Genomic DNA, 23419 nt, shown 5'->3' with positions numbered 1-23419 from the left:
AATAACTGATGTGTAAAAGGTGAGACTTGCAGTATTAATACAATAAAATATTGTTAAACACATTTATAAGAGATTAATTTGGCTGTGATATTAAACACATTAATTTATGCGTTTGCCTGGGTGTTTTTTTTATTGCGAACTGTCTTCCTGTCTCTTTGTTGTGTTTGGTCAACATTTTCCTACTTCACCTGATTTTGTTTTGCAGCACTAGTGGTCTCTATTTTTGGTTATTTGAAAGTAGGCAGACAGGAAGTGGGGTGAAGAGAGGAGGAAGACATGCAGCTGCATTGAGGACTGAAGCCTCTGATTATGGGTTGCATGCTGTATTGCTTCGCCCCACCCCCCACCCAACTTCCTGTTTTACATGAAGAATTTAATTGAATTGAATATCCAGAGGCAATAACTTTAGATCTTGTGCTTGTAACCTTGTAAAATATGCCTGAACAATAAGGTCTGAATTTGTAAAAATTACGCATTTGTAGAAACATCTGTCACTGTAAAAAAAAATTATTTTCCTTTCATTAAACTTTCCTTTAATATGCTTGAATACAGTACTTTGTGAGCATCCCCAGTCGGTCGTGACAGATGGCCGCTCACACTGAGCCTGGTTCTGCTGGAGGTTTCTTCTTGTTAAAAGGGAGTTTTTCCTCTCCACTGTCGCTACATGCATGCTCAGTATGAGGGATTGCTGTAAAGTCAACGCCAGTGACTGTCCACTGTCTCTACATGCTCATCCAGGAGGAGGGAATGCTGCAAGTCACTGACTGGATGCAATCTGCTGGGTTTCCTTAGATAGAAAAACTTTTTATCCAATTTGAATAAAAAGCTAACTCCGACTGCACTGTTCAATTGTTAGGATTAATTGGAATGTATGAACCTGACTGTTGTGAAGTGCCTTGAGACAACATGTGTTGTGAATTGGTGCTATATAAATAAACTGAATTGAATTGAATTGTTCAGCATTGAACTTTTGTAGAGAACCTCTTTTAGAGGGTGTCCATGAAGCAATCACTCTTAACTGCAACTTAGAGACACACATTATAATATGCATCTTTTGGGATTGTGGGACAAAGCTGGAGTACCCAGAAGGAAACCCACACATGCATGAGGAGAACATGAAAACACAGAACCTTTTTGCAGCAAGGTAACAGTGCAAAATGTACTTTCAATCATATCCCAATTTATTGAGATAACCACTATTCTCTACATTCCCCGTTATGGTTTTGTGTTGACTAATGGATTGCTCATTTAAAAGCAATGCATGCTGCCTAACAACCAAGTGTGATGCTGCGTTAGGCAGCATCACACTTGGTTGCAGATGTGCTCAGAGACAATGTTACGCAAGCAAAGAAGACTTCTATGCATGTGGAGTAAAATCAGATAAATGGACAAGTCCACCCATCACAACAAATTTCTGGTTACACAGATGTTGCACATTGCTTCACACATGCTCTCTTGTCATGACATTTGCAACATGCAGACAGCACAGCTTCCTCAAGTACTCCCAGTTTCAGCAACACAAGTGTGAACTTTAACTTTACAGTTGGGTCTGCACTAAAACAATATGCATTGTAGCAAAGTCTGAATGAGATATTTTACTTTGGATTTACTCACTCAGTGTCATAATGCTGGTTCAGACTGATACCACACAACCACAAGAGGCAAAGAGCAAGTTTTGAAACAGATTATTTTCAAAGAGTAGATGCGAGGATGAAATGGAACCAGGAACTGGGTAAGCGGGTCAATACTGGCCGGGCTGGGGCACCCCCGGGATTTGGGGGTGGGGTTGGTAGGGTGCCCGGTAACTGGGGCCGCCGTGGCCTTTTTTCCACTGCTTCCTTTTGTGGTCCTGGCCTGGGGTCGGGCGCTGGGCTGCGGTTGGCCGTCGGGTGGGTGGGGCGGCGGAGCATGTCTTGTGACTGCACCGGGGCGGCTGGCGGGTTGTGCTTGGCCTGGAGCGGTTGGCCTGCATGGCCCAGGTCCCCAGCTGGTGCATGTATCCCTCTCGTGGACTGGTGGGCTGGGGCTGCTGGCGCTGTCTGGGGGGGTTGGGCAGGCTTGGAGGTGTGCTGCTCTGCTGGCTGTCTTGCCCAAGGGGGGATTGGGGCGGTGGGCTGGGGGGTGGCATGGAGGGGTTGCGGCCTGTGGGGTGGAGGGTTGTGTCCACTTCTAGGGCGTGGGGTCACTGGCATTTGGACCGGCTGGGGGCTTTTGTACATAGCCCCCTCTCCGGAAGTGGATGGGGGTTGTTGGGGACTATGTTCGGGGCATAGGGGCAGGAGCCAGGCCGGGGACGCCCGGGTCTGGGCAGTACCGGCGCTGTCTGCCTGCCTCTGCCCCAGGAGGGAAGGGGACCACCTCCTGGGTCCGTGAGTGATTTTATGTGTATGCATGAGGGTGGGAGTGGGTGATTGTGACTGTGTGTTGACGCCTTCCCTTGGTTCTCCACTCCTTAAAAACCCAGCTGATTGCTGTCAGAATGAGGAACACCTGCCCGTCATACCCTAAGGAAAAAAACTGGAAAAAGCAAAAAACACAGCAAGGCCCAGCACAGCACATAACCTGCACACAGACACTGTCGAAGCTGATACTCAATTTGCCACTGCGAAGTTTTGGATCAACAGAAAAGGTAATCTGTGAAAACTATGGTAAATCTAGCCTGTTGAATATTTTTAGAACCATTCAGAAGGTTTAAATTATTTGCAGATTCAATTCAATTCAATTCAAAAATACTTTATTAATCCCAAAGGGAAATTAAATGTTGTTGTAGCTCATATTATGAAGGTTTCTTCAAAGAGCCGTTGTAGATGCTGATGGATGTGGGCAGGAAGGATCTCCTGTAGAGCTCCGTCTTACAGCAGATCTGAAGAAGCCTCTGACTGAAGACACTCTGTTGTTGTAGGACAGTCTCATGAAGAGGATGCTCAGGATTCTCCATAATGTTCTTCATTTTATGAAGAATCTGTCTTTCCACAATGATCTCCAGAGGTTCCAGAGGAGTCCCCAGAACAGAGCCAGCCTTTTTTATTAGCTTGTTGAGCTTCTTTAAATCCCTGGCTCTGATGCAGCTTCCCCAGCAGATGATGGCAGAAGAGATCAGACTCTCCACAACAGACTTATGGAAGATATGCAGCATCTTGCTGCAAACACCAAAGGACCTAAGCTTCCTCAAGAAGTACAGTCTGATCTGTCCCTTCTTGTAGATGGCTTCACAGTTGCATCTCCACTCTAGTCTGTTGTCCAGGTGAACACCGAGGTATTTATACTCCTCCACCACCTCCACTTCTTCTCCCATGATAGAAATAGTTTTTGACTTATTCCTGTTTCTCTTAAAATCTACAATCATCTCCTTTGTTTTAGTCACGTTCAAAATGAGATGATTGTTTCCACACCATGCCACAAAGCGGTCCACCACCTTCCTGTACTCAGCTTCTTGTTCATCTCTGATCCACCCCACAACTGCAGAATCATCCGAGTATTTCTGCAGATGACAGGAGTCTGTCTTGTACTGGAAGTCTGAGGTGTACAGAGTGAAGAGGAATGGTGAGAGTACAGTCCCCTGTGGTGCTCCTGTGCTGCTGACTACCTGGTTAGACTCACAACCCTTCAGTCTCACAAGCTGTGGTCTGTTTGTCAGGTAGTCTTTGATCCAGGAGATTGTTGAGGCCTCCACCTGAGTCTTCTGGAGTTTCTGACAAAGCAAATCAGGTTGGATTGTATTAAATGCACTGGAGAAATCAAAGAACATGATCCTCATAGTGCTGCTGGCTTTGTCCAGATGACAGTGGGTTTGTTGAAGCAGGTGTATGATGGCATCTTCAACTCCAACTCCACAGCGATAAGCAAACTGAAGGGGGTCCTGATGGTTTACTGTTTGCTTACTCAGGTGGGCCAACAGGAGTCTCTCTAGGACCTTCATGATGTGAGATGTCAGGGCAACAGGTCTATAGTCATTGAGGACTGATGGGTGAGTTTGCTTTGGTACCGGAACAAGACAGGAGGTCTTCCACAACACCGGAACCTTCTTCTGGGCCAGGCTAAGGTTGAAGAGGTGCTGCAGAATCCCACAGAGCTGCTCTGCACAGGCCTTCGGGACTCTAGGGTTGACATGATCTGGACCTGCAGCCTTATTCCTATTCAGTCTCTCCAGGGAAAGCAAAGGAAGCATCAGCATCTTCTGATATGGTTGAAGGCAAACATGTAGAAGCAGAAGGGTCTAGGGCTGAGGTGGAAGATAAAAAATGTGAGGTGTTACTGGACAGCTGTGGGTCCTGTGGGTCAAAGGAGGGTGGGATGTCTGTTTGGCTGTGAGCAGGAGAGGAGGATGCTGAGCTTGTTTCTGAAGTGAACCTATTGAAGAATGTGTTCAGTTCATTGGCTCTTTCCAGATCTTCATCAGTCTGATCATTCTTCTGCTTGAAGCCTGTGATCTTCTTCATCCCTGTCCACACATCTCTGATATTGTTTTGCTGGAGCTTGCTCTCCAGCTTCTTCTTGTACACCTCATTGCTGTCTCTTATCTTGACTTTAAGTTGCTTATGTAAACTCCTCAATAACTGCATGTCTCCCTCTCTGAAGGCTCTTTTTTTCTTGTTAAGCAGGTCCTTCAGGTCACTGGTGATCCAAGGATTGTTATTGGCGAAGCATCTCACGGTTCTGGTGGGGATGATGTTATCCACACAGACGTTTATATAGTCAGTTACACACTCAGTCATGGCATTGATGTCCTCTCCATGTGGGTGGCACAGTGCGTCCCAGTCTGTAGCCTCAAAGCAACCTTGCAGAGCTTCTTCAGCTTCCTGTGACCATTTTCTCACAGTCCTCTTTATTACAGGTTGCCTCTGAACAAGGGGCTTATATGGTGGGCAAGCGGTCTGCCAGAGTGATAAACCTGCTTCGAGCCATGCTTTCAACTAGGCTACAAACAGGCCTTTGGTGGTTCTTGAAGCATCTTCTAATGTGAGATCAAAGTTGAGGAGGTTTTAAACTTTTTGTAAACTTCTTGGTTTGAGGCACAGAAGTATTTGCATGTTGGGTGAGTCTTCCAGGAACTCTGTGGGTTGTCTGTTGACAGGTGCTGCTTGGTTTTATTTCCTTGTTTTCTATCTAGACAGAAGGCCAGTTTTGGTTGTGAGAGACATGATGCAACTGTATTTATATAAGGTGACGTAGTGAAGATTATTTCTTCTCAGCTGTCAGCTATTTGTATTCGAATACAGCAATAAATTCATGCTCTGTGAGTTTTCTTTTCTAAAACTTCCACTAGGATAACAAAGGTGTAAATGTGATCTGAATAAGGAATATTATAAATATTGAACTATAACTAAGACACCAAGATTAAAAGAAACTCTGGTGGCTGTAACCAGATATGAAGAGATTTTAAGTGCTAGAAGTTCATTACCTGTAATTGATCTGTTGGAGAAAACCTGCTCAATAAAATATTTGTATTGGCAAAAAATACATTTGCAGACCCTGAGGTAAAAATGTATTAGGATTTGTATTGCCAGAACGTGGATGGTCTACAACATCATAGGAAAGACAGCTGAAAGTTTAGTGGAAGAACAAAAATGTGGTAAAAAAGGTACACAAGCAACATTGATAACTGCCACTGAGGGCAATTTAGAGCAAATTACATTTAAATGTTTGGGGGGATTCACAAGGTGTGGACAGGAGCTGAAGTCAGTGCTTCAAGAGCCACTACACACAGACATATCCAGGATATGGGCTACAATTGTTAATATTCTTGAATTAAGCCACTCTTAAACCAGATACAACGTCAGAAGAGTTTTACCTGGGCTAAAGAGAAAAAGGACTGGATTGTTTTTCAAAGTCTTTTTAACAGATTTGTATTCCATGTCATCTGCTGGTGTTGGTCCACTGGATTTTATCTAGTTAAAAACCAGTGCAGTCATCTACCAGGAAATGTTGGAGCACTTCATGCTTCTCTCTGCTGATAAATTTCATACAGAAGCTGATTTCATTTTCCAGCAGGACTTGACATCTGGTCAAGCTGCCAAAAGTATCAATCCCCGCTTTGATTACCAAGGTGTCATTGCATCCCAGGAACAAATTCCTCCATCTTTTGTTTTTACATACATTTCTTGGATTAAATGCCCTAAAGTAAACTTGCTGAATTATTAAATATGGTTTGGCTGTCGGTGGAGTACGTGTTTGGCATTGTTAATATGTCCCATATGTGTTGGTTTCATGGATGAATACAAGTGTGACTTATTTTAATAAGAAAGTGTTGAACTGAATCTTCCTAGAATCACAAAACACAGGACCATCGAGGGAAAAGGGAGACATGAAGAAATATTGATCTGGTGTGGGTTATTTTTTGTCTCTGCAGCTCTTTGTACAAAGTTGATTAATTTAGCAAGTTTTCACAATTTTCAAATTTTCTGCACTAAAGTTTGAATGAGTTTAAGCAAATGTTGTAAAATTTGTGGTCTGTGAGCATTTGCAAACTCAAGTCTCCTGACTGAAAACTGGAAAAACATGACATGACAGTCACTTGAAGTCATTTACACCCTCTAGTCTTTCAATTCAACAATAAATTCCTGCATGCAAAATGCAGCTTTGCATGAACACGGGTTCTCCCGCATGTGTCCTCTCCTGGAAAAAGGACAAGAATTGATCTCATGAAAATAATTTTTATTTTTTCTATCTCTTCTTAAGGTCAACATTCTAGGCTCAAACAAAGCCAAGAACAAGACTGATCTAGACTGTTCAAAAGAGAGATGAGGCTCCGTGTTTGTAGATTTAGGATGGGCCGAGCACAAGATCAACAGCAAAAGACAGGAAGCCAGGGGGAAATTATACAGTGCAGAGAGATGGAGATCATCTTTGTGGTGTTGGGGGAGGAGCACAGGGAGAGAGGCTGGCACAGCAGCTTGTGAGGCAAGGGCATCCAGTCTCTCAGCTGCAGCAGGCATGCCAGAGCTGAACGTTGGATTAGTTTACTGTCATTGTGATGTGCTCAATTGGGAAAGATAAGCACCCAAACCCCCTTCCTCTTCAGATCCTGACCCACCACCCTTAACTCGACCCCCCTGCTGGGTAAATCTCCAGAGTCCTGATGAAGCTCTGCTTACGGCCGACGCTGTGGATTTCAGGCGACAGATGGGAAAGTTTGCAGGCAGCTGAGTTCCACAGCCTGCTGGCTCATCTGGGCTCTCTGAGTCACGTTTGAGTGTGTGGTGATGTCATCTTTGTTTAGAGTTGCGTGCCCAAGTCAGCTGGTGTAGTAGAGAAGTAGATTGTGGCAGGGGTTGCCTCAGCTTTTGCCGTAAGATCATTACAGAATGCACAGCTGGGCTTCAACAGCTTACAGTGTCCACAGCATCCTGCAAAGTTGTGTGACCGCTGAGTGTTTTATGGTAAAAAAAAAAAGATTTTGTATGAATCTTTTTTTTCACATGAGATTCGCAGAGGACACCCAAACAAATCGCTGGTGGGATCAAACATGGTACATCTCCTCAGGTTGTGTTTTTGGTAGAATTTAGTCATTTTACTTGAGTCAGCATTGGACGGTCCAAATATAGTTACATGAAGCAAATGTTGGCCAAAGAAAGATCGACAAATGAAGTTGCTGTTTGAGGATTTACTGGCTTTCAAAAATAGACATTTTTTCATTTATTCAAGTTTTAATCTCTAACATACAATATTAGAAATGGATCGGTGGCGGGGTAGTGGTTAGAACAGGAGGTTTACGATCCGGAAGGGACACAAGGGGCCAGATTCGTATCCCACTGATTGCCACTCTGGGTCCCTGAGCAAGACCCTTAGCCCCAGAATGCGAGGGATGGGTTAAATGCTGAGGACAAATTTTGTTGTAATGTACATGTGCAATGACCAATAAAGATGATTATTATTGCTCTAAGACTGCAAGGGAAGCTTCTCCTAAAATGTCAAAAAATAAGTGATCAAATATATACTGTTGTGTGTACATGTCATTGACTAAATATGCGCTACAACGCGCTCAACCTTTGTTCAGAATCAGCTTCTTATCATTGGTAACGACGTGGCTTTCCTCTCACTCATTCCCGCAGCTTCACAGTGCTTCAAACAGTGAGTTCAATAGCGAAGCAAAAATGCTGGGCTTTGTCCCGCCCAACGGACGCTCAGCGTCTCTGGGGGTGTATGGCCTCGGCCGACCCGGACGCTCGGCTTCTGCACGATAATTGGATGATCTGTCTGAGGCTGAATCCCTTTTTGATTGACAGCAAAATGAGCGAATCAGCGATCTTGAAATTGAGCTTCCCCTCCTTGAAAGACCAGCATCCACCACTGAAATGGATGTAACTAAATGAGGTAAAATGAGGTAAAAATCAAAACCTGCTACAAGTCTAACGTCAGAAACTTTGGGGTTCAAATTATAGACAATCGTTTTCTAATGATTTAAAAAGGTTCTGAGAATTTCACCATTTAAAATTTTTATATTAGCCTTCCAAATGTTCAAATATATCCTAGTCATGTTTTGATGTTTTGTTTTAGACTAAAGCAAAAATGACGTCTGGGGAAACATCTGGAGGAGTCAGAGCCAGACCACAGGAAAATAGAGTAGGTGCAGCAAAGACAACTCTGGAAAATAAAAATACTGATTTACCGCAGCCACTGATGACAATCTGGCAGCTAGAGAGAGCCCACAGGTCCCCTCATGGCTGATGAGCAAACAAGTCTCAAGTGATTGAATCATTGCAGCAGAAGCATCTCACTCCTTGAGGAGAAGCTGAGACAATAGAACAGGAAAAGTCAAACTGATCCGAGATCATGACATTCTAGATCTGTTCTGGAATAAAGAATAAAACACACCTTAAACAAAGTGGCTCTGAAATTTGACACATTTATCAGTAAAACTAGACCATTGTTCTCAATGTCTAAAAGAGGGTATATTTATTTTCTTTTTTAGATTAAATAGATTTTTTTTTTCTGTACTTTAGCACTCGTTAGTTTTTATATACAATTAATTACAAATGTTTTGGTCACAGTTCAATTATAAAGAAACATTTATACAATTTAAACATTTTATGGATTATATGGAATAAAAAGCTTTAAAATTCTGGGGCTCCAATTCTTTTAAAAAAGCAGGGAAATTATGGCCGTCATTTATCGATTAATCTCTCCACAAATCTCTATGAAAATTTGTTTTATTTTTTATTTCCAAAGTGAAGTTATAGTCATAAAAATATTGACATATAATTTTAATTAAATGTAATTCGGTTTATTTAAATAAAGCTAATTCACAACACATGCCATCTTATTAAATGTGTCATACAACTTTGTAAATTGAGGTGTGATGTAGGAAGTCCAACTTATAAGGCCTGATTTTAATTAGTCACTACTAGTTTCTTCTGCTGATTTCACGCTGGTTCTGCGTTCTCGGTCAGTTAGTTCTTCTTTTATCACTGTCCTCTCACCGCCATGCACCTGCCACTGTCCTTGTTGCATGTGGGTCCATCGCAATCTGTAATCCTGTAGATGAAAGTATCTTCCTCTCGTTCCCGTGACGTAATGTTTTTTTTCTACCCCAACAAAAAGTAATCCAGGTTTGATGATTCAACAGTTTTTATTTTACTGATTGTTCTCAACCACTGTATCAAAAAAACATTTGAACCTTAAACACCCAAACAGTATGCTTCAGTGCCATGCATTTGTACTTTTCTGTCTTTTTTCTTAAATTTTTCATTCAAGTTCATTTAGATTCTAATTTCACAGAGAAAGACACCTTATTATGTTATTATTTATTATGTTATTTCACAACTTCATTTCAAATATGGTGTATTCAGAGGCAAATCCATAAGCAATTACATTAATCCAGTTTACTCCAAATGATTGCAGTCCAGCTTATTAACTATATTACACTTTAGTTTCATACAGAATGTTTACTATTAACAACCATGAAATGCCTTTTTGAAAGGAAAAAACTTTGTTTATTGAATTTGCTTCCAAATAATAATTTACAGGGCTGAGCTTTAGGAAGCTATATGGAAACAAAGATTTAATCTCACTTAATCACTTCACCATTTCATTGCGCGTCTTTGGGGATTCTATTAAATGAAACCTCAGTAGAAGGCCATCTGACTGAATGTTGGGGAAAGCTCAAGTTGACGGGTAGCCTCCTCTTCCAAATGATCTATACACTCAGTAATGCCAGGTATACATGTGTGGAAGCACATTCTGCATAATTCATCCACCGCTGACATGAACAGCAATCGACGCCTCCTCTCTGTCAGCAAAAAACACATGTCCTTCCACCTGTTAGTCAAACAACTCTCAGGTGCAGTGATGCATTGTGGGTTTACAAAATCACAGTCAACTTCAATCTCTGACCTGACAAATTGGAGACTGACGAAAGTAGAGCAGGAGATTGAACAAATGCTGGATATTCTGGCTTCCAACATGCAAAGGTCACAGAACCACTTTGGAAACTGGAATTAGGTCAAACTTGATATTAAATTAGAACAGAATACTGAACAAAAAATCTTAGACGTGATTTAAAACCATTTCAATCTCATTATTTCAAAGAAGCTTTTTTTATTGTGGAGACTGCAGAGCTTCACAACCATTTTTCTCCCCTTGTGAAATCATTGTAACTGTAATTGGCTACTATTTTATTTCACTAGCCACATCAAGTTCTGATTACCTTCAGACCCACAGAATAATGAAATCACACTAAAAGAACCCATCTGACAATATGAAGTTGGATGAAAGCTCTCAAACAGCAACACATCATGTCAGGATCTAAAGAAATTCATGAATGGATCAGAAACAAAGTCCCTGCCATCTATCAGTCTGGTTATAAAACCACTCCTAGGGCTTTGGGACTAAATGAGAGCCACTATCTACAAATGGAGAAGACTTGGAACAGCGGTGAACCTTCCCGGGAATGGCCGACATGAGAGCACAACGACAACTCATCCAGGAGGTCACAGAAGAACCCAGAAGGACATCTACAGCACTCCAGGTCTCACATGTCTCAGGTCATGTTAGAGTTCTTGATTCAACAATAAGAAAGAGAGACTGGGCAAAAATGGCCTCCCTGGGAGAGTTCCCAAGTGAAAATAACCGCTGAACAAAAAAGTCCATCTGATATTTGCCACAAAAAAACATCCTGATTATTCCAATTCTGTGGACTGACGATGCAAAAGTGGAACTGTTGGACATTGATATTTGACAATTTAACCTTGGTTGGAGTAAGGGGGAGTCAGGTTTAGCCTAAACCGGCTCAGTTATGGTTGAGGTGCAAACACATCCTCCATTTCTGCTACCTGTATGACCCCTTCTCTTTTCCGATGGTTGTGATCAGTCTGACAGAGGGAGATATCCCAATCCTTGTGGTTTTTAGTACAACAATGACCATCAGTGGGACCCTTTGTGAGGTGCTTTGAGACGACATTGTTGTAAATAAGCGCCATTTAACTAAATAATCTGAACTGAAACTATCTCTGTAGTTATGCTGCTATAGGCTTAGGCTGCTGGAGGACATAATGACCACTTTCACCCTCTTCGCTACATTCTCACACTACTCTCCAATTTTGCATTATTTGCTGTTATTTTAGCTTTTAACCTTGTTCTCTCTTTTCTCTTCCTAGAAGCTACACCTGCCCTGGCTCTGTGTCTACCTGTGACACCTTTCTGGAGAGAGGAATTGTCCGAGCTTCTGCTGGCAACAACTTAATGCTCACCCTCTACCAATGATCCACATAGCCCTGTCTTTTAATGTTTAACCCTTTCTCTCTCCTAGACATGGCTACTGACTGAGCTTCTACTGTAACTAATTATATGTGCTCTCTTTCAGACTCTATCCTTGAAAATATGCTCAGAGTTTATCTGTTGTTTCTTTCTAGGTGAAACGACTAAAGGAGCTACATCCATTAACATTTACTTTTCCTTCCCATAGAAAGTACCCCTGGATCAGTGCTTCTGTGTTCTTTTTGTGTCTCTGCTCTGTTCTCTCAAACCCCCAGTTGGTCATGGCAGATGGCCGCTCACACTGAGCCTGGTTCTGGTTCTGCTGGAGGTTTCTTCCTGTTAAAAGGGAGTTTTTCCTCTCCGCTGTCGCTACATGCATGCTCAGTATGAGGGATTGCTGCAAAGTCAACGCCAGTGACTGTCCACTGTCTCTACATGCTCATCTGGGAGGAGTGAATGCTGCAAGTCACTGACTGGATGCAATCTGCTGGGTTTCCTTAGATAGAAAAACTTTTTATCCAATTTGAATAAAAAGCTAACTCCGACTGCACTGTTCAATTGTTAGTATTAATTGCAATGTATGTACCTGACTGTTGTGAAGTGCCTTGAGACGACATGTGTTGTGAATTGGTGCTATATAAATAAACTGAAATTAATTGAACCTGAGAAAGTGACAAAAAGGTCATAATGTGCTTTGTAAGGCTACTTAACATGATTTCAGCTCACCAAGAAGTTCAAACTTGTTCTGTGTTGATTAATTCTTAGTTTAGCAACCAATTCCTCCAGAACCTGCTGTAGCCCAGGTTCTACAGAGGATAATACAACCGTCTCATCTGCAGTCATCAGAAAATCTTTTCAGAACTTTGTAGCCGGATGTTTCTTCACATTCTCCTTGTTTTGGAAGTTCCCTGGTATGAGGCATAAGGGATGTGTGAAATGAGTAGGATGCTTTTAGCTGAGGGAAACCTATAATTGAGCTTGGTCTTAACTGCATAGCAGGGACTCAGATGGGCTAACCCACACAGAACTCAAAAAATGAGAATCATAAAGGGAGAAACAGTCCTCTAAGGTGGGACACATCATTGAACAGCTATCCACAATGTGCTTGGTTTTGTGTTGGGTTTTTTGTGTTGTAAACTGAACATTTAAAAATACTTTTTTTAAATAGGCCTGAGAGCTTTTTTATTGTTCTGACCACAGGAAAGACAAAAGTGTTCAGTCTTCAAGGGTCCGTGTCCAACTTTAAAAAGTGTCCCTGGTCCAACACAACAGAAGCAAAGGATGCCATCCTGTGCATTCGATCAAGTTCTACATAGTTCTGCTAATGACCACATAACTTGATTCAGGGGTTCTGAAGCAAGGACGCGACTTGTTTTGATACTGTCTCTTTAAATGTTACTGAGACACTTCACAACCCGTTCCCCTCAAGGTCAAAGAATTCTCCACTTTAACCCCTTTGGCCATCGTTGTAGTTTGATAACAATTATCTAGAGTCCCAGAAACAAGACAAAAACAGTAAAGACAATGCAAAACTGTTGTAATAATACTATTTAAAACATGCAGTACGGTTCTGTCCTCAAGGAGCTAAAAGCAGCCCACAGCACTAACATAAGCAGAAGGCACGATGTTACTGCTATCAGAACAATGGTCAGGACATCATATCAACACACAATAAATTTATGTCTCAAATAAGGTTTGTTGTCATTTTAGCATTATTTGCAGCTTTGCTGTTTCAATCATTTCCATAGACAGAAGGAACTGACCCCTTAATCAGATGAAGGCCTTCAGCAAGTCCTTCTTGACAATGAAGGAGGTTGATAAGGAACTCGTCCTTGAAGTGGGGGAATAAGAATTTCCCCACTGATGTGGGAACATTTACATGAAAAATTAAATTAAACCAGGCACTTCGAAGAGGTTCTGATGCTGGGGGACGGTGCAATAAATTGTGTCGGTTAATACACCCAACAAACGTAACAAACTAATCCTTTTTCAGCGTAGGCATACTTGAGTTTGAACTACAAAATAGCAGCGGGAAATAAAAATAGCGGATACGCGAGTGATCAGCCGGAGGTTCATGACCTTATTTATCTGTACCGCAGCAAATACTGTGACGTAAAAGTTGAAAAAAAAGTAACAGATGATAGAGAAAACTGAATGTACCGAAAAATATGACCCAAACAAAATATAAAGATATCTACACAACACCGGGAGAGACTAAATTCAACTTTCTGGCACTCCTACAGACTCCAAGTATATAAAAATGTGTATTTAAAGGCTAAAAAAGTGGATTTTTCATGAAATGTCCCTTTTAAATAGACCATTTGCACAACACCTAAATCTCCTTCCTCATGTTACAAAGTGGTGATGTTGTCCAAAACTGCAAAGAAAAAAGCTGTGAGGTCAGAAAACAAATCTCCTACTTAAATGCATCACTTTGAAGGCCTTGGGCACAATTTGCATATATCTGCTTCACATAAAATTATTTGCTTTCTGAAATAAAATGCTGATAACGATTTTAAAAATTTATGAAACACTGACATTTAGAGCTAAAGCTAACTAGAAAACACTGAGGGGAATTTACACTCCGTTTAGCAGCACCAGAGATCTGAGACATGTGGTCAGAAAGTACACAGATTTCTCTGCACCCCACGGAGCCACTGTGGTGATTACATTTATTTAAATTAGAGGACATTCTGGTTTTACTCCCACTTCACTGGTGCTTAACTGGCATTTACACTACGTGACATTTGGAGGGAGGCTTCCAGAATCGGAGTTTGGACTTAGGTCAGAGACACAGAACTGCTTGTAGGCTCTTCTGCTGCTGCTGAGTTTGAACCTATGATCTTTCTGTTGAAGCAAATGCTTTTTAGATCAATGTTTCATCGCGCCCCCAATTAAATATGCCTCCACAAATTGTTTACTTCCTAGTGGACCTTATAAGCATCGGTGTAACTGGTGTTTCAGAGAAAATGGATTTGTTTCCCTTTTAGTGTACAGATTAGGCAATAATTACTCTACTGTGGAATACTGCATGCAATAACATCAGCATGTGTTATTAACCGTAAATAAAGGCTTTCTGGAGAAACGTCAGAGAAAAGGACTTGAGGTTAAGATGTTGCACATTTCCACTTTTTCTGGACTTTTCTAAAACAACGGATTCTGGACATGTGAACTTTATTGACCTCAGGTTAATTTTGTCAGACTTTTCACTGAGTCCTTCAGTTAGATTATTATCACAAAACCATGAGGACTAACCGTCATTCAGGCAAACATTTTAGTGCCAAAAACTCATTACTAACCTTGTTAAGTTTTCTGCTGCTCTCCACATGTTCTAATTTTTAGAATGGGTTATGCCAATTTGTTTTAAAGACATGCAAATAATTACAGTGCCCTGCAAGTGAAATTATTTCTGTCAAGGTTGTGGGTTTGGTGGCAGGACCAAAATGCAGATCATGGCGAGGAGGCCGCATGGTGAGTAGAAGATGTTTTAATTGAAAAACAACGACTTACAGGCAAGTAGTCCAGGCATAAAGTCAGGAGACAAACAAACCATAAGGAGGAACTCGGGAATACAACAAGAGTTGTCAACGTAAGGAACCAGCGGGGAACAATGAAAACTTGAGAGCTTATAAGCTGAGGGAACTAGAGTATGGACCAATGAGACAGGGAGGCAGGTAATCAGAGGAAACATGAAACAGGTGTGGACCAGGCTGCAGGGAACTTTGGGAATATGTTACTATGGCAACGAGAGCTAGAGAACGCAGAGACAGGAGGGGAAAACTAAACTAGAGACAACTCTAGGAAAAGAAACCTAAAAATAAGCTAACAAAAATAGTAATTCTAGGAAGAACTAAACAGGGGCACGGGGAAAAGCTAAATTAATGGAAAACAGACCTAAGGAAACCTATATAAATATAAACCCTAACATAAAACACAAAGCTAAATCTGGAAGGAACACTAACTAGACAAAGCAGGGACAAGAGGAACTATACTTAAGAGCAAGGCTGGGAAAGAACAACTAATCTTAAGGAAAACAAGCAACTGGGTAAATAATAACAAAAAGGGTCTAAAGTCAGGAGGAAAAAAAACTTAGGGTGTATTCACACTTGCCACTTTTGCTCTGCTTTAAATGGACCAGAGTTCGTTTCCCCCCTTGGTCCGGACCTTTTGTGCAGGTGTGAATACACTCAAGCGAACCCTGGTCCGGACCAAACAACTGGACCGAGACCCACTTTTTGAGGTGGTCTCGGTCCGCTTCCAAACGGACTCTGGTGCGGTTCGCTTATGGTCTGAATACAAACCAGGGCCGGTTTATATAACTCAAAAGCAGACCATGGGGCACCCAAATCTGCATTTCATTGCTTTATTAATCTTGGCTACATATACAAAATATTTTTAAAGAAATGGTGAGTCAAATCCTATTGTTGTTGCTGAAAACAGACAAGAAGTATAGAAATCTGACTAATAAATATACATGCACTGTGGGTGAAAACTTCTGCATTCAAATAAAGTAAGAAATATTCTCTAACAAATTCTCTCTTTAGTTATTCTGTTAAGTTAATCTTTACTGACCTAAAACAGAAAACCTTTAGTCTGATTTAATGTCAGACAGTTAGAAAATAAAGTTTGTTTTTTTATGGAGATCATGTGAATATTTGGTTCCAGCAGTAGATGGAGGAGACATTTCCATACATATGAACAGCTGAGATCTTGCTTTTTACACTTATTTCATTTAAAACATTTAAACAAGGTTTGTACTGACTGCTAAAGACTTATACTAAGAAAACCCTTAGGAAAACTTTGGTTATAAGATCAACTGGGATGAAAACCAGTCTGCCAGACAAAATGTAATTTTCATTGTAGAACATAAACAAGGTTAAAAGATGCCAGACTGAATCATTTACCATGGCAGATATGTCATTCTTACAGCAGTCCTTATGCAACAATATTATGTCATTACATGAGATCAACCAGCCATTTCTATTAGCTACTGGTAAACAATATGGAAATGTGGAATTTGGTTAACATGCTGTGCTGTGATTTGAGTAAAGACATGGCTTAAAATGTCTAAAATAAATGTGATTCCACAATTAAAGGTTTATTGAAACATGCCTTGTCAAAAGGGGAGACTGCGAGCAATAAGCGGGCAAAGATGGAGAAAACAGGAAAGGAGATTATCAGGGAGCTGCTGGTGATGAATATAAAAATTTAATAGGGAGAATTAGGTGTGTATCACTGACTGTTACATGTCTGCTGGACTGTTTTTCAGATAGGACTTTACCTCGCTTCGATCCTGGGTCACCAGACCTCGGTAGTTCCAGTGGTAAGACTTAAGGCTGGCTCGCCTTCTGTTGGAAGCGCACGAAAGAGAGATGGTACGTAAAGCTGAGTTTGATCTCAGACTTGAGATTCGGAAGCTGGAAATTGAAGCTGAGAAAGAGATCAAAACAGCTCAAAGTGGAAGCTTTGAGGCTTTCGCAAAGTAAGTCATTGCTAGGTTAATCTATTCCATCTGATTCTGTGGAGGTCTTGCTAAATAAAAACAAGTTTGATGTTAGCAGAAATATTGCTTTGGTGCCACCATTTAGGGAGTCAGAAGTTGATTCCTACTTCAATGCCTTCGAAAGGATTGCAACAGCACTAGAGTGGCCAAAGGAGATGTGGGCCGTGCTGCTGCAATGTAAGCTAATGGGTAAAGCACAAGAAGTTGTATCATCACTGTCAACTGAGGATGGCATGAATTATGATGTACTGAAACAGTCTATCTTGCGTGCTTATGAGCTTGTGCCACAGGCTTACAGGCAAAAATTTAGGAATCATAAGTGGTCTAGTAGTCAAACTTATGTGGAGTTTGCATGAGAGAAAGCTGTCTTATTTGATAAATGTTGTGTAGCTAATGAAGTTAAGGGAAGCTTTGAATCTCTTCATCAGCTAATCTTGCTGGAATATTTCAAGACTACATTGCCTGAGCAAATGGTGGTTTACTTGTATCTCACCCCAGTACCCAGATGTCTAAAACTGAGAATGATCTAGATCCCTGTTTCAAACCCTTTGTTACTCAGGTTTTGTTTCTCTAACAGGGGATCCAAAGGATAACCAGCCAGTCACAGTACTGAGGGACACAGGTGGTTCCCAGTCTGGTATTTTGTCTTTTTCTGCCATGTCATCTTGTCTTTCTAGTGTGGTCATCCAAGATATTGGAATGTCTTTTGTTTCTACTCCATTCCATGATATTCATATTAGCTCACATCTTGTGAGTGGTTTTTGCAGAGTTGCTGTTCTTCCCACTTTGCCCATAAGAGGGATTGACCTCATTCTGGGGAACGACTTGGCTGGTGGAAAGGTGTTGCCTGTGCCTGAGGTTTTGGATGCTCCCGACACAAGCCTGGAGGTTGAACAATCAATGTATCCTAACATTTTCCCTGGTTGCTTGGTAACAAGAGCCCAGTCCATGAAATATGGCCTTGATTTGTCTGACTCTTTTCTTGCCACAGAAACCCCTCCTGAAGCTGCTAGTTCCGGGGGTAATCCTAACAAAGCTGAAAATGTGCTCTCTCTTCCAGAACCAGACATAACAAAGTTACCCGCTTCCTGGGAGGAGTTTTTTGCTGCACAGAAACAGGACATGACACAAAGTAGAATGAAAAAGCACTATGATCAGAAAGCTGTGGCTCGTGAATTTCATCCAGGTGATAAGGTTGTGGTCTTGCTGACCATCCTCGGTTCTTCTCTAGAGACAAAATCTTCTGGACCACATGTGGTAGAGAAGAAGCTTAGTGAGACAAATTATGTTGTCCGGACTCCTGACCGATACCGCAAAACTAGACTCTGTCATATCAACATGATGAAACTGTATCACTCAAAAGAAAATGATCAAGTTTCTGAAAGTCAGGTTGGCTCAGTTTCACCTATAGCCTGTATGACTTCAAATCCTACCGATGAGGAGTGGGTCATGCGAAAAGGTGCTTCTCAGCTTGCAAGGCTTAATAATAGTTAGGTTGTGTCTAAGCTACCCCACTATTATTCACATTTACCAGCTGACCAGGCTCAAGACGTTGAGAAACACATGTTGGACTTCCGATGTCTATTCAGTGATGTTCCTACCCAAACAAATGTGCTGTCTCATGACACAGTTCTTACCAATCCGGTACCTATAAAACAGCGAGCATACCGTGTCAATCCTATAAAAAGGGAAATTATGAAACAGGAAGTGAGGTACCTTGTTAAAAATGGACTTGCTACTCCAAGTTGTAGCCCATGGAGTTGTCCATGTTTATTGGACATGAAGGCTGATGGAACCTGAAGGTTCTGTACTGACTTTCGAAAAGTGAACGCTGTAACAGTCCTTGATGCATATCCCTTACCCCTCATCGATGACTGTATCGATGATGTGGTGCCAGCTACATATGTCACCAAACTTGACATGCTAAAGGGGTACTGGCAAGTACCATTAACGAAAAGGGCCTCCGATATTTCTGCTTTTGTAACGCCGGACAGTTTTTTTCAGTACACAATAATGCCTTTTGGGTTATGTAATGCTCCAGCTACGTTTCAAAGGCTTGTAAATAAAGTACTGGGAGATGTGCCAAACTGCCGAGTGTACTTAGATGACATTGTTATATACTCCAGTGATTGGACTGACCATCTTGCTACCTTGCGTGAAGTTTACAAACGCCTCGCAGCCGCCTCGCTGACACTCAATCTCTCAAAATGTGAGTTTGGTAAAGGTACCATTCTCTACCTTGATCAACAAGTTGATGGAGGTCAGGTGCGTCTGACTTTCCAGTTCTTTCTAACAGAAGGGAGCTCCGTCGATTCCTGGGGATGGCCGGGTTCTATCGACACTTTTGTAAGAATTTTTCAACAGTAGCGGCCCCTTTCACTGCTTTGACCAGTCCTTCTAAACCTTTTACGTGGTCTGAGGAGTGCCAGCATGCGTTTCAGAATCTGAAAGGATTGCTTTCTTGTTCTCATGTTCTTTCTGTCCCAAATGTCAACCTGCCATTTAAACTGGAGGTAGATGCCAGTGCAGTTGGGGTAGGAGCTGTCCTGCTGCAGGAAGATGAAGATGGCATAGATCATTTTGTAGGTTACTTCTCAAGGAAGTTCAACCTTCATCAAAGTAGGTATTTTACTATTGAAAAAGAAACGCTTGCATTGCTTTTGGCAATGCAGCATTATGAGGTTTATCTTGGCTTGAATGTGGAGCCCATAACAGTCCTCACAGACCATAACTCACTTGTCTTCCTTTCTAGGATGTACAATCAAAATCAATGACTTATGCGGTGGGCTTTAATCATTCAGGAGTACAACCTCAAGATCTGCCATAAAAAGGGGTCGGAAAATGTTTTGGCAGATCCTTTGTCACGTATGTTTTGACATTGCGTTTTTAGTTTTAGGCATACCAAACATTTTGTTTGGACTTGTGTTGGACCATTTGTACGCCACGAGCCTTCTTTCATCCACAGCTACGGAGGTTAGCCGAAGCTAACCGTTTGTTCACAGTGGATGTTTCTTCAAAGTTTGGTTTTGTTTGTGTTGAACTGAGCTACGTTGGTGCTAGCAGGCTATCTGCTCAGCACACTTGCTCAGTTTATATTCTGTGTTTGTGTGTTTTTAAAGTTAAGACAAACGTTATTTAAAGGGTGATTTTAAACATAGAAGATGGATCATAACGCGCCATCTGCGCTTATGCATTTTAACCCTTATATTGAAGGTATTTTTAAAGGTGTGTGTTTGATTCTGGTGCTAAGCTATCAGCTTCTTTTGTTAGCTTTAACTGCTAACAGGTAAGAACACCTTACTTGCTTGCTGCTAAAGAATATTTACCCAGAAAGGTTGTTAGTTTTCAATCCAGTAACTAATATTCCCCTAACATTATTTTACTAAATTTGATAACTAAAGTAAACACCATTAAGCCCCATTTCTCCTGAAAGATTTGGCTCTTTTCCAAAATATTTCCTTAAATATTTTACCATTTCCTTAATAATATTTCTTTAAATATTATTTTAATAAATAAAGGCAGCTAATGAGACACCGTTGAGAATTAGTCATCCAGAAGGTTGGTTTTATTCAGCAGATCATTCTTTAAAACATTATTTTGTTAAAATAATATTTTTCCGATCTTGCATTGTGAATGGTTGTCTAAACGTTTGCTGATTATTGCCTAAGTTGGTCCCAAGACTAACTAACTTCATTTCCAGATTCTTCAAGATAATCCTTGGTTCTCAAACATAAACATTGCATGGTAATGTAGCATCACTCTTTTGGTCATGGTTTTCAGCCATCTTTAATCAACTTGTTTATATTGTACATAGCCATTAATCTTCCCTATTCTTTAATTCTGCTTTGTAGTTTAGTTGGATTGTTTTAGCATAGTAAAGAGTTTGTTGATTGAAATATGTTTGACTTTGTGTTGACTTATTTTTGTTATTAAATTCTTGTATTTTAAGAAATTGTGTGAATTCATTCCAGGTGTGCAGAGTTTATGCTGTTCAATAATGTCAGAGCTTGGCTCACACCTTTCTATTTTGTCCTAATAACATTGCCTTACTGGGCTGGTATTAACAGGACGACCCAGCCGAGAGACATAGTCTCTCCAGCGTGTCCTGGGCCGTCCCCTGGGCCTCCTCCCGGTGGGACGTGCCTGGAACACCTCCTGAGGAAGGCGTCCTGGAGGCATCCGGTATAGATGCCCGAGCCACCTCAACTGGCTCCTCTCGATGTGGAGGAGCAGCGGCTCTACTCCGAGCCCCTCCCGGATGGCCGAGCTCCTCACCCTATCTCTAAGGGAGTGCCCGGCCACCCTACGGAGGAAGCTCATTTCAGCCGCTTGTATCCGAGATCTCGTTCTTTCGGTCATGACCCAAAGTTCATGGCCATAGGTGAGGGTAGGAACGTAGACCGACCGGTAAATTGAGAGCTTTGCTTTTCAGCTCAGCTCTCTCTTCACCACAACGGACCGGCACAGCGCCCCCATTACTGTGGCAGCCGCACCGATCCGTCTGTCGATCTCCCGCTCTATTCTTCCCTCACTCATGAACAAGACCCCGAGATACTTAAACTCCTCCAGTTGAGGCAGGAACTCCCCTCCAACATGAAGAGGACAAGCCACCCTTTTCCGGTCGAGAACCACGGCCTCTGACTTGGAGGAGCTGATCACACTCGGCTACGAACCGCCACAGCGCATGCTGTAGGTCTTGGCTAGAGGGGGCCAGCAGGACCACGTCATCTGCAAAAAGAAGAGACGAAATCCTCTGGTCCCCAAACCAGACCCCCTCCGGCCCTTGGCTGCGTCTAGAAATCCTGTCCATAAAAGTTATGAACAGGACCGGTAACAAAGGGCAGCCCTGCTGGAGTCCAACATGCACCGGGAACAGGTCCGACTTAGTGCCGGCAATGCGGACCAAACTCCTGCTCCGCTCGTACAGGGACCGGATGGCCCCTAATAATGGGCCCCCGATTCCATACTCCTGGAGCACCCCCCACAGGGCATCACGAGGGACACAGTCGAATACCTTCTCCAGGTCCACAAAACACATGTGAACCGGTTGGGCAAACTCCCATAAACCCTCGAGCAGCCTGTAGAGGGTATAGAGCTGGTCCAGTGTTCCACGGCCGGGACGAAAACCACACTGCTCCTCCTGAAGCCGAGGTTCGACTATCGGTCGGACTCTCCTCTCCAATACCCTGGCGTAGGCCTTACCAGGGAGGCTGAGGAGTGTGATCCCCCTGTAGTTGGAACACACCCTCCGGTCCACCACCACCCCGACCACCACCACCACCCCAGTCTGCCAGTCCAAAGGCACTGTCCCCGACCGCCACGCAATGTTGAAGAGGCGTGTCAACCATGACAGCCCTACAACATCCAGAGACTTGAGGTACTCAGGGCGGATCTCATCCACCCCCGAAGCCTTGCCACCGCTTTTTAACCACCTCGGTGACTTCAGCCTGGGTGATGAAAGAGTCCAACCCCGAGTCCCCAGCCTCTGTTTCCACCACGGAATGCGTGATGGCAGGATTGAGGAGATCCTCGAAGTACTCTTTCCACCGCCCGATAATGTCCTCAGTCGAGGTCAGCAGCCTCCCACCCCCAATATAAACAGTGTTGGCGAAGCACTGCTTCCCCCTCCTGAGGCGCCGGATGGTTTGCCAGAATCGCTTCGAGGCCAACCGGTAGTCCTTCTTCATGGCCTTACCGAACTCCTCCCAGGCCCGAATTTTTGCCTCTGCCACAGCCCGGGCCGCAGCACGCTTGGCCTCACGGTACCTGTCAGCCGCCTCAGGAGTCCCACAAGCCAACCACAGCCGATAGGACTCCTTCTTCAGCTTGACAGCATCCCTTACTGCCGGTGTCCACCACCGGGTTTGGGGATTGCTGCCACGACAGGCACCGCAGACCTTATGGCCGCAGCTACGGGCAGCAGCATCGACAATAGATGCGGAGAACATGTTCCACTCGGACTCTATGTCTCCAACATCCTCCGGGATCTGGTCGAAGCTCTCCCGGAGGTGGGAGTTGAATACATCCCTGGCCGAGAGCTCCGCCGGGCGTTCCCAGCAGACCCTCTCAATGCGCTTGGGCCTGCCAAGTCTGTCCGGCTTTCTCCTCCTCCAGCGGATCCAACTCACCACCAGGTGGTGATCAGTGGACAGCTCAGCCCCTCTCTTCACCCGAGTGTCCAAAACATGCGGCCGAAGGTCTGATGACACGACAACAAAGTCG

Source organism: Girardinichthys multiradiatus, chromosome 3, assembly GCF_021462225.1.
Source record: "Girardinichthys multiradiatus isolate DD_20200921_A chromosome 3, DD_fGirMul_XY1, whole genome shotgun sequence".
NCBI classification, from domain to species: domain Eukaryota; kingdom Metazoa; phylum Chordata; class Actinopteri; order Cyprinodontiformes; family Goodeidae; genus Girardinichthys; species Girardinichthys multiradiatus.
Note: the sequence above shows the minus strand (reverse complement) of the source record.